This window comes from Epinephelus lanceolatus, chromosome 14 (genome assembly GCF_041903045.1).
Source record: "Epinephelus lanceolatus isolate andai-2023 chromosome 14, ASM4190304v1, whole genome shotgun sequence".
In the NCBI taxonomy this organism is placed as follows: Eukaryota; Metazoa; Chordata; class Actinopteri; order Perciformes; family Serranidae; genus Epinephelus; species Epinephelus lanceolatus.
Genome location: NC_135747.1, coordinates 20,504,212 through 20,519,392, shown reverse-complemented (window position 1 = coordinate 20,519,392; position 15,181 = coordinate 20,504,212). Strand labels below are relative to the sequence as shown.

At 41.8% G+C, this 15,181-nt stretch overlaps 1 protein-coding gene across 2 annotated transcripts in view; it reads right to left on the bottom strand.

Moving 5' to 3' along the window:
- The window catches only part of LOC117251410 (hyccin 2), a 55,084-nt gene extending 41,289 nt beyond the window's left edge, over window positions 1-13,795 (bottom strand). For both annotated transcript variants that reach the window (XM_033617672.2, XM_033617673.2), the window contains exon 1: window positions 13,583-13,795. The gene's annotated coding sequence lies outside the window, so the exon portion shown is untranslated. The remainder of the gene's footprint in view (window positions 1-13,582) is intronic.
- Window positions 13,796-15,181: the final 1,386 nt, after the last annotated feature.

Here is a 15,181-nt window from a genome sequence, read left to right as displayed (position 1 = left end):
GCTTTGCTTTCTCACTCTCTACACAATACAAATATATATATTTGTATGTTGATTTTATGGGGCTGAAACAGTGGAACCTTTCACACCACCGATTAATGCATAACTGAGAAAGGGGGCCAGTGAGCGGCTTAGTCAGGCATAAATTGAGGGCTGCATGTTGTTCAAACCGTATTCATGAGGGAGGAGTAAGCACTGCTCACTATTCACACTCTGACTCAGATTGTTTTCATATTGGAGCCTGGAACCTCAGCAGTCGCATGACTCAATAAGTACCGCATTTATTAGCTAAGCTGGTAAATAAAAACCCTTCATACAATCAGTGAAGTCAGTCCTAAAATCCAAAACGACACGACTGCTGCGTGTTTACCACGACTCCACTGTTACCCACACACCATGTTAGCCAGTCCTCTCCTCTGCCAGCTGCCAGGACATACAGGACTGACAACAGCTGCAGCATGCTAATCGACATGCTGAGCAGCTCTATAAACAAACACTACAAGCACGCTAATCAAGTCAGTTCTATGGCAGACAGCACGCTTGTATGCTAATCCCACACTGCTGTTCTGTGTACTGCATTTGTGTTTACCTTCGTTTTAGCATAAAAAAGGAAAACTCTTCAGCTGGGGCTTGACTGAGCAATACATTAGGTGGCAGGCTTAAGTAAATCAGATGATTATGCCGATAAAAGAACGCATTAGCAACAATGCACGACGTAAAACCACGCAGGTTTCGCCTAAAAGCTTTCCCCTTGGAAACTGGAGTCTTATTTCAAATGAATGGAGGGCTCCCTCAAGCACCTAACAATACTCATCATTCATTACAGACGGATGAATCATACAAGCATCCGTGACTAAGTGACTCATTAAACCAGTGTAAACATACACAAGGTTATAGCCCTGCAAAGTACAGGGAACCTCTCTTTACCGCTGCTGCACCCAAAACACAGGAGAGAAGACAGACCTGGGTGTTTTAAATAGTTGGTCTGTCCAAGTAGAAACTGCCTTTACTAGTGTTACCAAAGGTAAACCAATCAGCACTGAGCTTGTATTGGTTCTGTTTAAGGATGCTATTTCACATTTTGCCTGCCAGTGTTGGCAGTTTTGTTGTTTTGGCTGAAGGAGTGAACCACTGTTGAGCAGCATCAGGAACTGCTTTAAAAACCACTGAAACATCTGACACAATAAACACATTAAATTTGGGTATCATATTACAAATGAGTTTTCTATTGAATATTGTCACAGTTGCTATGGGAGGGACAGAAAACAAACATTTTATCTCCCCACAAAGTCAACTCCTTTCACCACAAGCATCAGTACCAAACATGACTTTGCAAGAGTGTTCACAACATCCATTTTTCAAATTTAGGAACATTTGGAAGCAAAATAAGTGTGGTGTTGCATTGTTATAACAAATGCAAATGCCGCAGTGGCCTTAGTCAGCGGGTGTGATAGCTGGCTGCGATGCTTTTCAGCATGACGTGTAAAGAAATGTCTCAGTAAACACAAAAGATGGCTGTTGTGTGCTGTAAACCTCCAAACAAGTGCTTACAGTTTCTCTCATCTGCACTACAGCTGAAAAGCTTTGCATTTTCATGTTTTGTTTGTTTAGTGTACATGCGAACCAGCGCTTGCGACCAAAACTGATGTCCACACACAATTATTTATGAGTTAAATTATCAGACTGAATTTTGGCAAACTGTCGAGCCATGAGATTAGTGAGGGATTCTGGCAGAGGAGAAAGGAGGCAACAAATCTCATTTTAGTCCCTGTTACTTCAGCAAAGCATGATGGGCCTGTGCTCATTGCTATTATTCGCCTTTTCTGATGTTTGTGCAGCACCAGGTGCAGCAATGGAGGACGTAGCTGAATATGAAATTCAGTCTGGGCTGTAGCAGTTTTTGCCAGTCAAGACCCCATGTCTTTGGAACCACAGCATGGGACAGCAGGCAAACAATACGCTTCTTTAGGAACAGCAGGCAGGCTGCTTTTCTTTCTTTACTGTGACACAGTAAGTCGCAGTGGGGGAACACATCTCTCTCACATGTAAACTCAAAAGCAGTGAAAATGCAAGAATAAAGACCACGTTAACCACAGTGATGACACCTAAAATTAATTCTCTTTGTGATGAAGATTAATGCCAACGTTAGATGGCATCAACAAATTTGAGAAAAAAAAAAAAACTTCCCAAATGTACTGTATGTGTGGGTTTGTATCTGTCTGTCTCAACGTCTCATCTCTGCCCTAAATGAGCAGTGCCAGGTTTCAACAGTCCAACACTGGGGATTTTTCAAGGTCAGCTTAGCTCAGTCAGCCATGAATTATTGAGCTCGAGCAAGCTCTGTGCCTGTTCCGCTTGTGCCACTTCTGACGCTGTCCTTCTTCCTTCAAGTTTGTTTGCTGTGACCATGACAAACTAAATATCCAGCAATGATGGTGTGACCATTTATTGATCCCTTTCTTTGTGTTTAACCTCTTCAACAGGAGGGTCAATGGGTCAAAGACAAGGAGGGATTCAGTATCTTGCTCAAAGACACTTAAAGGATAGGTCCGATCTTTTGAAGTTGCATTGTAAGAGGTAATAATCCATAGCCAGTGTATTACATATAGCAGATGTCCGTCTTCACGCCCCCAGTTTAAAGAGGCATGCTGGAGTACGACATGGAAGCTTAGCAATGTACTGCTGTCTGCTTCAGAGCCAGACTCCATTGAGAAAAACCATGATTTAACATCGCTAAACACAGTAGGTGCTGGTCTACCACTGCCTTGATTGGTTATTTTATTTGTGTCCTTGCGTGACTTTGGCGTTTTAAAGGGTTAGCTCAGTTTCACCAGTCATACAAGGCCAATTGTCAATGGAGCCTGGTGGCTTTGAAGAGAGCAAAGATGGGGAACTGAAGCCGTTAACAGCTTCTCCATCGGAACTGGCTGTCTGACAGAAAGGCAGAGCAAGAAACAAGTTTTGCTAACTGCTTATTTATCTTTCATGGCAGCAATCCTGCCACTTCTTCTACTGAGTGACACCGACTATGGCTAAATACCACATACAACCCTGCTTCAAAAGAGCCAAACTATCCCTTTAAGTAAATAGCAATTTGTTTTGCAAATGTCAGAAAGACACAGGCACTTTGATACACTGCATTTGGGAATGCTCAACCATCCAACACTTGTGGAGAACAATTTTGGAATATCTGAGCAATTGGCTAAGATGGAAATTGTTATCTCCAAATTTATGTTAAGTAGGGGACAGGCCCCAAACACACAACTTCAAGTGGGGAATTTTTGGTAATTATGGTAGGCATCTCAGCAGCAGCTATGTCAATACTTTGAGACTGGAAAACACCCAATCTCCAGCATTAACACAACGGACGAACACCATGATATAATCTGCTTCATATGAGTCTACGCTTAACAAGATGAGTAACAGAAATGAAAGTAAGGCACCAGTTTGGGGTCTCTTTTGGACTTGTATCACACTGACTGTCATATATCATACTATCATATGTTACATGGATATTCTAGTAATGCTTTTATAAGTATGTCGCTTATATTGTTGATTTCTTTCCTCTTTTGTTTTGTATTTTTGATCTTTATCAAAATGATGATTAAATTATTTTTCTCACTGTGTCAATACTGTGATGCTCTCCTCAAACAGCACACACAAATATAGTGAGATTTCAAAATGTTATATTCTCTGAATTAGGGCAATTTAACTGCTTAAATTAGAAAACATAACTTGAAACCAATAATTATACTGAGGTGAGCCAACAGCTGCTAAAAAGTCAGGTGCACAAGAATCTAGGGCAAGTTCATGACCACTGTGAATTTGTTTCAGTCTGCTGATTTGCACATTAACACGTAGCGCAGCCCAAATGCAAAACAAAGCACAAAAACACACGCATGCGCGCACTAATTTTGCTTCCTCCCTGCCCAAGTATTTCTCCAACACATTTGTTTTGACAAAGTCCCATGGGAATTGTACTCATCCTCTTCAGTGCACGTGTGTTTGCAGGTGGCCATTCTTCATGAAACATATATAAAAATCATACCACAGTGCACACAGTCACACTGTATCCAGACACTTTCCCCTAGGTAGGGATTAACTCTAATACCTGACCACAGTGAACCAGTCGGCTGTAATCTCCATCCCCGTGCCTCTCTCAATCGTAACAAGAACCAGCCACTCAGCTGTGGAGTAGGCTGTCCGCACAGGAATACGATGGGGGTTATTAATAGTAAATGCAGCGCTGAAAAATTACCCCTAATGCCTGGTTTTCTATACAGAATAATGACCATGTACAGTTATAAAGATAGTGAGGCCTGACAGGTACACACCTCAGTGAGGCGCCAACTGGTACAAAGGACTTTTGGTGGGTAAAGGTCACAAACAGGCAGGCAACAGTGACTACAGTCAATATGTTCCTGTGCTAATCAATAGTCCTGCCCCTAGGACACGTAGACACAGAAAATGCATAAAAAATCCATACCACAGGTAATAATGCATAAAAGAAAGAAAGAGCAGTAGGTGCACAGAACAGAGGAGAGAAGGAGAGAGTGAAAGATTGGCTCCTCATCCTCTCCTCATCTCTCATAGGCCAGGCGAGGGGAACTGAGGCGTACGCACATCCTGGGCTAAAATTAGCTCTGCTGCAGCTGCAGGGCCAGACGTGTTGGGATGGGCCCGTGTTGCAACCAAGCACACACACAAACACACAGACACACACGATTCCACCAATTAGACAGGGTCAGCCATAACACACAGCAGCACAGGTGAATGCCAACAGCATCCTGCCTCCTTCCTCTCTGCTCTTCAAACTGAGGTATACAAATGCTTTGAATGCAAATGCTGAGTGTGTACACATCCATATGCAGGAGAACCACATGAAAATGCCCTGCAGTGTGCCCCACAGTAGCCTCACCTACACATATATATACACACAGCTTATAAAGGCCTGTGGCATCTGCTGTGCATTTAGTTTGATCTTATTCACATACAATGGGTTGCTGTGCACAACGCCCTATAATTTTCAGACGAGCATCACAATAAGCAAGCACTTAGTATAGATCGAGTGCAATTGTTGAGGCTGTAGTGTCTTGACAAGTCATGGCTTTCCTTACAAAAAGGCAAAATAACACCATCATACTCTACTGCTGTCTCATTAGCAAAGCAGTAAGGTGAGTGTTCCCGTGCAGTTTTGCTTTTCAATACATGAAATATGTCAATAATTCACTTTTATTTAAGAATAGAGTAACTCTTTGGGGGGGACCACTGTGGTGCAACAAATCCTCATGAAGGTTGTGATGTTCAGTGGTTGACCCTGTGTCACAGAAGTCTTGATCCAACACTCACTTATTATTTTTAAGACGTGGTTCTTGATTGTGTTTTATTGAAATGCATTATATTGAAAGGCACTTCTAATATTAAACATCACAAACACCTTATTATAATTATGCGTCCAAAAATAGAGGCCCAGGCCAATGGTTGGCTGTTGGCTGTCTTGGGCCCTAGTTTTTGCAGTGTGTCCCGAACAGCTGACACTTGTCGGCCCTAGCTGGCAGCTTTTTGGCCAGCTGAGCGTATTTAATTGGCGGCAGTGCCCACTGATGAGAGAAAGCACTCTGATTGGCTCAGCAGGGTTCAGCTTGAGCAAGTCCTCAATGCTTGTTTCTGTGACGCATGAGAAGAATGGAATGCAAGCAAAGAGGGCACAACTCTATTTTCATCTTCATCTCATCTGATGATTCGAATTTATGAATATTTTCATTACGACGTGGTGACCTGGAATAAAGATACTGAACACCAAGTGGTGAGCGAGAGTGGTTTGAAAATGGCGGGCAAATGCTGCTTTGTTTATTGTATGTATCATAACAATGGTTTGAACATCTGCAGTCCTAAGTCTTCCACTTTCCTTTTTTGAATGACAAATACAGACCAAGCCCCAGGGAACAGCACCGGGCTTTGAGGCCACTTTGGCCAAACTGTGGAATTACAACTTCCATTTACATCATGTGATGTCATTGGGCCCAAAGACTTTTTCCCATTGACTTACATTGTGAAAAAGACATCTGTAAATCAGTGGGTATATTTTTTTGAGCGTCACAGTCTCCACAAAATGAGTAGTTTCACTATCGGGATTTGATTAATTTAGTATGATAACGTTTCCAAAGTCTACAGGAGCCACACGATTAAATAATTCTATCCCCATTTAAGTTGGCGGAGGGCTAAACTGGAAGTTAGCTGCTCAGCTGCACAAATCTCTAGTATGCTTGCTCTATTGGCCCAACAATGCGGAAGATCCAGGTAATTTCATATCGCCAACTTTTTTGGCTTCATGTTCCACCGAGCAGCTTTCATTAACAGGACCTCGCCTCCAATGCCATATCCAGTTCTCTTTATACATCTATGATACAGACACTGCCACCTGCTATTATGGAGAGTCATTTCCTCTCAAACACGTATGCTATCTGACCGTTGGCTGTGGTCTTTGCGGTGTGTTCAAGTGCAACTTTTTAGCCCAGACACACGCAACGTGAGGCAATGCAACAGTCGGCCTTTGTCTCCGCTAGTATTTTGATGTCAGTGCATTTGCTTTAAAGTGTCAACAAAAACTGAACATAACAAGCTTTACAACAGGTAGGATTTACAGCAGGGCTATGGTGCTGTTTTGCAAGGTGGACATAATAAACACTGTAACACAAGGACCATGAAGTGGAGGGGATTGTTTTTTATGAAAGCTTGGGAGTCACAAGTTCACAGACAGTTCAAACTACAAACACATGACCACTAATTCCACAGTATTTAGCACCGCTGCTGACATGGTGCATGGTGTGTGGGGGAGCAGCTCAGCATTTAACTTTACTCCAGAGAAATGGAGGAAAATGCAGCGCTGCCAAATAAGCTGCTCAGCACTCCTCTAACAATAGGCCACCTTGAGCTTTTTTGACATGTCAAGACCACTGCACGGCCCCACAGCCTGCATAACCAAAGGATCAACGGGGGGGGGGGTTGGGGGCGGTACAGGAGTACAGGAGCAGTATACTAGCATTAATACACAACCAACTCAAATGCTACTGGTGGTGTGTGCGCAAAACTGCTGAACACCAAGAAAACCAAGCCAGAGAGCTTGGCTTCTAAACACCCTCCCACCCCTGAGGCTCATAATAGTTGTTAAATCAAATTGTTTCCTACAGTATGAAAAACAACAATAATGTGGGCTACAGTTTGGCTCCGTCTATCCCACTGCAGCAGACGCAAAGAAATTACACTCGCTGGACAATGACAGAGTTCTGCTAGAAACTGCTGCCAAGTTAATAAGCATAAGCCATTGAGCCTTGGCCAGACTTTGGCTTGCTCATGAAACACTTGAGTATTTTTAGGAGCTAGACACCTAAAAATCTTATTACGCAACACAAACTGTTCCTGTTGACTGAGTTTATTATTTACTGTAAACACTGTTTTTGACAGTTTATATTTGATTAGTAAGGTTGCATAATTGTAGAAACCCCCCACCCCTTTATTACCAAACAGTGCTAAGCACATAGGCAGCATTAGCCTCACTAAATGTAAGGGAACACTTGTTAACAGGTGCCTCACCCTCCAGTAAACATCTCCCACAGCTTGATCCAGCAAAAGCCTACATTTTCCTTCCACGTCCTTCACATCATATCACAACAACAAATAAGTGGCAATAATTCAAAGGCTCCTGGAATCAACCGGGTCTTGGCATCTGCTCATCTTCAGACAGGCGCGGAGTCGTGACCAGCGAGCTGAGCGGGAGAGCAGAGAGCCGACCGGCATGAAGGTAAAGCCCAGCAGAAAACAGTGGCTCTGAGAGGATGATGACCTATTATCGTGGCTTAAATAAACCGTCCGTTCTGCCGTATTAATGATACAGAGCTTCAGTTTCCTTGCTGACATCCAGTCCGACAGTGGGAAAGTGAATGTGCCTTGTGGTCTCATGTAAATTGTCTTCAGGTCAACAGCAGGAAATGTGATTTCCTTTTGTGAGCATATCTGGTCAATGAAGCTGTACCTTTTGGAGGGGAACAGTCTTAAATGACAACATGACTTTTTCAATATATTGTATGTGGTTACTTCTTTGTAAAAGATGTTGTTAAAAAATATCCATGTGTAACAGCAAGAGGCCTCCAATGACTATTATTTATTTCATCCACACAGTCCTTCAGTTAAGTTTGGTCACAGTATGCAAAACCTCTGCGTGATGTTCAACCACCGTAGCTATTTTGACTTCTAGGGCACGACTACAGACCAGCAGGTTTGGTCATTTACCAGCCAAAAATATCAAACATTCACTGGCTCCTGCTTCTTGTGTAAGGATTAGCTGTCACTGTAAATTGAATACTTTGGTGGTTTGGCACTGTTGGACAGTCAAATTAATTTTTAGAATTTTAGCTTCTGTAGCATGTGCAATATGTCTACATCATGAAAACTGACTTATTACAGCTTGCATAAATAGGTTTCTTTAAGGCAAAAAGTAATGTTTATGACTGTTTGCAACACTTGCTTTCTTGAGTTACAACAGTCCCATAAACTGATGAGAATAGTTTCACTGTATGTGCGCCCAGTTAACAGTATCAGACACTCAAATCTAAAGCTTTTAAGACATTTTTGAGATATTTTTCAACCAAACTTAGGACTGTTTATTTATTATTAAAGCATCGCAGGTTAGTATATATGTAGTCCCACGCAGAAGTTGGATTTGTGTCGGAATATGGTTATATGACTGAGTCATTAATCCACAGTTTGCCAACAGGCAAGTGCAAAATTAAAAAGACAGTATTAGTTTCAAAGGCAGTTTTAAAGAATTCTAACATCAGACATGTGGCTTAACTCATTTTGTCAAAAAGAAATTACAGGATAGATACATTAAATTAGATGTTTGTGGCAATTTAGACCTCACAAATTCACATTTAAGGCAAGTTAATAACTTTTACGGCCTTCTATTTATAAAATTTAAGACATTTTAAGACTTTTTGAGGACCTGCAGACACCCTATCTACACTTCTCACTCAAACTACATGTTTCTGCTCTACCTAGTCGAAGGATCTAACACTGATTTTCAAAATAGAAAAATTATAGCCTTAAGTATTAATGGCTTTGTTCTTTGTTTACTATCAACAATGTATCAGACAGATTGCGCTAAAATATGTGTTGTAAATTAGCTATTCACTGTGTCCAGTACAGGATGGTGGAATAAAGGTTAACCACTTGAACTGCAAACACAGCATTGTATTAATAATGGAGGGTTGCAAACACAGCACTCGCTAAAATGAACTGAAGGAGGTCAGAGTCTGTGGCACGCTGAAATCAACCGGTCATACTGTACAGCCGAACAATGACAAAGCCTTTCACCACTTCCATGGGAACCAGCCGTTTCCCCCTTAGGGATAATACAGTTAATCTAACCTAATCAAAACATTCACACACATCCACAAAACCAACACCCCAATGATGGCAGCATAGCTCAGCAGCGTAGACCACTGTCTATAACCTTTCACTGCAAGCACCTGTAGTTTTCCGTTTCATGTCAACCACTGTCAAACCAAACAAAAAAAAGAAGTCTGTGGTCCTGTCTACACATACACATATTTTGCTCTACCTTTTGGCCTCTCGTGGACATGCAAACAGTTTTAGTTCACTATAACAGATTTTTTTTTATATCTCAGATAAGCTATGGCAGCAATGTATCAATCCTTTAGTACATATTTTAATGCTGCTTGTAGCGGGCATTTTTCACTATTTTCCGTTTTACAGACTAATTCTGTGGATGAATCATGAAAATATTGTTAGCTGCAGCCCTAACCACAAGTACTGCGCAGAAACATCCGTCATCCTCTTGACATGAATTGCATCTTGCAGAATTACCCATATGGTAATACCATCATTAGTTTGGGCAATATACCCTGTAATTCCAAAACCTTGTTGCAATCACGTTTGAAAGCACTGATTCATTTACAAACAAGAGAGTACACACATTATGCTGCTCCACCTCTTTGGAGCCCCCAGAGGAACAGTATGAACTCGTGTTTGGCTGACAGAGAGACAAGTCTCTGAGTGTGGGGGGGGGGGAAGCATACTGTACATCATGGAGACAGCCAACACACAGACAGAGCTCATACCTGGCAGTGCAGTGAGTCAGCAGCACCACAGCTCTCTGCATGCCAGCCACACATCCAGCTGATTCTCAAGTCTGTCTGCACGCAACACGACTCGAATGACTCCACTGGCGACTCGTAAGTACATCGAGAACTGATTTGGATGCTGAATGACAACAAACAAAAAGGAAAATACCAAAATCTATTTACGAAACGCCTTGTGTCCAAACTCTCCAGATTTGATGTTTCTCGTTTGCTGGACCTCAAGGGGACAACAACAAACACAGCGATTCAGATTTTCTCTACTGGAAAGAGAGGAAGGACAGGGGGCTGGCTTCCTGTGTGATCCTCTGGCTCTGTGGGAGCGAGTACAGTGGAAAATAGCCCCCACTGCTAATCCATGGCAGGCTAATTACAGCTTTGATCCCCTAGGCGTGTGCATCACCGTAGGTGGGAGGGAGGCAACACACTCTGGGGCTCAATAAACTTACGGTTAGCTTTGTTTTGGTTTCGAGCTGTCTCAATAAGCTGCTGCAGACATGTGGGCAACACACAACAATGTTGTGCATTATTAGTCAACTCAAGAGTTCATAGGAGTTTACCTCAGCTTCCAGTGAATGTCCTTTGAAACCATTAGGCAAGCTTAAGAGTTTTATCCAGCACATGACTAACTCCAGTACGCTGCTCGATAAGTGATTTCTACAACTCCACAATATGATATGATACCTTTTAGGGCCTCATCAAAGAACTTGGGCTGAATAATTTACCATTTGTTACACTGAGCAATAGAAGAAACTCAACTCCTGGAGACAGAGACACAGATTAAGTGGGTAAATGGAGTTTCTGTCTAAAATAGGCCACAGCTCTGATGATAGCCTAGTCCCAAAACACACGGTGGCAGAGATAGAGTGAGGAAGGAGGAGAGGAGGAGGATGATGACTGAGGGTGAGCAGCAGATGGCATGGAATTATCTGGATCTTCAGCGCTACATCTTTGCCCATGATGATGACGCCATTATTTTAGGGGGTTAGTTGACTTATCGTGACCAGTATCACACCAAGCAACATTCATTTTCATTTACTGATGTCAGTGTTAAAAGAAAACAAACAACAGTGTGTCAACAGTGAAAAGATCAACAAGAAAGCAACTTGGCAGAAGTAAACTGGCTTGGCAGAGCAGAGAGGAATGAATTAGTGATGCTGTTGTAAGGAGTGTTGGTTGCTGCTGGTAACTTTGAGCATTGAACTATTGGTCTGATGTAAAACACTGTCCTGTCCAAGCACAGTTCTTCAAACAGCTCAAGTCTTCAGCCAAATAGTTTCAGTCAGTGGTTCTTAGGGATGCGTGACATTGGATTTTTTGCCACTATCCAATATGCTGATATATAACAACTCATTTGGCCGATAACCAAAACCAATATTGATATTTTTTTTGAAAATTATGCAACTTTATTCTCTGAATCCTCTGACTGAATATACCTTGTTTCTCTGTATGCTTTATTTTTATATGTATTTCAATTTATGCAGGCCCACTTATGTAATACCCTAGTTTAAGATCATGTAGCCTATTTGTGTTTGCATTGTATAGTATTGTTATTTCATTGTCTGATTTATATGCATTTATAGAGAATGTTTCCTTTAAAATTTGAAAAGGCCTAGGGAAAATAATAATTCAGAGCCTTTTGTTTTCTAAGAGTGTCATTTTACTTTGTGGTGGTTGAATAAATTTGTAAAACAGATGTAAAAACTTGTTTTTAAAGCCCTGACAAAGACCTGCAGTGGTTGAAATATGTTTTCTGTATTTTTGGAGCACCTGAATTACCTTCCTAAGTATCCTTTCCTTTCCCGTTCTCCATGAGCATCTGACACAAGGTTTTGATTTACGTTTGAATATACAGAGCAACCAGTCATCTCTCTCTTTTTCTCAAAAGAAAAAAAAAAAAAATATATATATATATATATATACACATATATATATATATATATATATATATATATATATATATATATATATATATATATATGTTGGTTTGTCATATCGGCAGAAATAAGCACGTTTGCTGATTCTGATATTTCATTTCAAAGCCATTATCAGCCGATACCGATGATGTGCCGATATTATTCTGCATCCCTGGTGGTTCTCAAACTTCTTCTGTCATGCCCCCCTTCAAAAGCCAGAAAAAGTTGATGCACCTTACCCTACAATTTTTTTAATCAAGCATTAACAATGAGTCGGGGAGCAGCTACTAAAAAGGGATCCATGTTGAACTTTGGTGAAATAAAGGTCAGCATAATAGCATCAGCGAGTCTCTTGTTCGTTTATTTTTCCTACAAAAAGCAAATTCATCCAACTTGTTTCACTAAGTATTGTTCCTTGGGTCATGCACGCCCCACCTGCAGTGTCTCTATGCCCTCCTAGGGGGGCCTGCACCACAGTTTGAGAACCACAGGTGTACATATAGGCACCATGCTCTGGGCTCTAGGTCTGATGCTCCTAAACCAGCCATGCACTGTGCACTCTCCCCTTTATTTACTGAGTTAACACATCTCAGTTATTTGCTCATACCTAACAAAACATGGCCACTAGGACATGTACTTACGTACATAAACACAGGCATGGCCATTTATATGTAACCTACATACACTGGCATGGGCATTCAAGTCACATGGTACTGCTGCAAACTCACATGCATGATGGTATGAAATAAAGCCAGGCCACTCTGGCTGACTGACCACATAGGACAGGCTTATTCAGAGACTGTAGGTCTGTACATGAGACTTATCAGACCCAACCCTTTAACTTTAGTATGAGATGTACTAGATGAAGATTAATGCTGCTTTTAGCACTTCAAAGTTGTTTAAAAAACCTTGAGACTTCCGCTTAAAATTTCAAAATAAAACACATTTTGAATGAACAAGCTGCGGCGTTTTTATGGTGTTCAACCTCAAATGGATTTAGTGAATATATTTCAGGACCAAATGTACACTGGTTGACATGAAGTGACAACCTACGGGCTGTTTTACCTTCAACACCGTAGCTAGCTAACGTGTTGACCGGGTGGTTCTGCGCAGCTCTGTTAGCCGGATAGTAAACTGCTAACTGGCTAACGGTCGTTCCGACACTGCCACGACAGCCTGAACCTGTATGTCAACGTTAGCTACCTTAGCTCGGCTGGCATGCTGTTAGCGTGCCTGTCCTAGTCAGCAGCTGCTGGACATCCTCATCTCTCATGTCTCACCAGTCGTGACCAGGCCGAAACGGCTGGCTGCTGGCTGCCTGGCTCCAGCACCGAAGCATCTGCTCTGTAGCTAAAGACAGCCAACACTTGTGTCAGCCCGCGAACGCTGAAGCCTCCTCGCCGCGGGTTTACATCCACACCGAACACAGTGCTGATGATGGTCCAAGTCAGCAGCAACCGTTGACTGCGACTACCTGGAAAATCTTGACTGTTCAGGTAACGAAATACTCACCCGGACTGAAGCTGCTTATGGCGATGTCACACGGTGACTGTATCGGGGGTGGTGTTGGCCAAAAGCGGTCACCCAGGTCGAGTATCTTTCCTCCAAATGATCCCTCTCTCAGCAAGCTACACCTCCGTATGATCCCTCCACACTGCAATGGTGCTGAAGCACAGCGCGACACGATTGGCCAGACTGAGCGGAACCCAGTGCGCTTTGGTAAGCAGAAAGCTCAGGCGACCTGCAGCGGGGAACAGAAGTGGTGCTTTCATGACTGTGGGAAAAACCAGCATCATGCCTTGAGCGCACTTCTGCAGTTAGTTTTTCATATTTATAAAGAAAACCTTAACAAACCGATTTAACTGCACATATCCAGGATGCATAATTTGACAGCAATAGAACACTCAAAGCAGCTTACGTACGGTTACTGTGTTACTACAGGGATGTCATAATAGGGCAGGGGTCTGCAACCTTTACCATTAAAAGAGCCATTTTTGACCAAGAATAATTTGAAAAAATCTGTGTGGAGCCGCAAAACATGTTTGAGCCTTATAATCAAGGTAAATAACCTATTAAGTCTAAATTAGCGTATACTTATGGTCTAAATAAGCATTTGTTAATATGTTTTACCACAAGGTGGACACTGTGGGCACTATTTATGATTATTTGGTACTTAAATTTTGCAGAGCTGGCAGTCAGATCAAACAAATCAGTCCACGCACTACTACATTCTCTATTTTATTCAATTTACTTTTTTGGATTTGGCATCCATAGCTAACCAGCCACTGCTATCAAGGTTCAGCAACATTTGGATTCATAGAATGAATTTCCATAGAATTCTTTTCTCAAAGGCTCAAGGAGCCACTGGACAGGGGCTAAAGAGCCACATGGCTCGAAAAGCCTTGAATAAAAACTTGGTTTTCTTAGCAATTTTTTTCCAAAGTAATAAGTAAGTATAAATAAATTAAATTGGCTGAATAAATAGGTTGAAAGACTAAACTTTGTATGAAAAAACTGTGGAAGCTTTCTGGGGCCTCTCTCACCCCTTAGAGGTGCAAAATCGTTCAGTCCACCCCGTACTAGGATTCATCTCTAAACGCAGTCAGAGCCGAGTGAGTGACTGCTTATACTGTCATGTCTTTCCGCAAGAAAGAGAAATGGGGTTCCAAAAAAGAAAAGAAATAAAGGAAAGGGAGAGAAAGAAAAATGACCTTGTTAAAAAAAAAAAATCAAAAGGTGCATTGAGTCACATGGATCCAGAGAAGGATGGGGGGCCCAGCCCACAGAGACTGCTTAGGCATAGGGCCCAGAATATAGTGCTACGCCCCTGTGTTTCTATGATATTTGCAAAATACTGCACCTACCAAACACAATTTAATCACAAATAATATTTAATACTTTCTCAAAAAGTCTGTAAATTTAAATCATAATGCAGAAACTAATCCTGTAACATTAGCAACACAAATTAGAGCTGCAGCTAATTGTGTCATGGTGAAACGCCTGCAATCGGCATCAATTTCACTTACTGTTTTATTTATTTTTCCAAGCAAAACACCACTCATTCGGTGGTTCTGGCTTTTCAAATGATGATTTCGTTTCTTTCTTTTCATT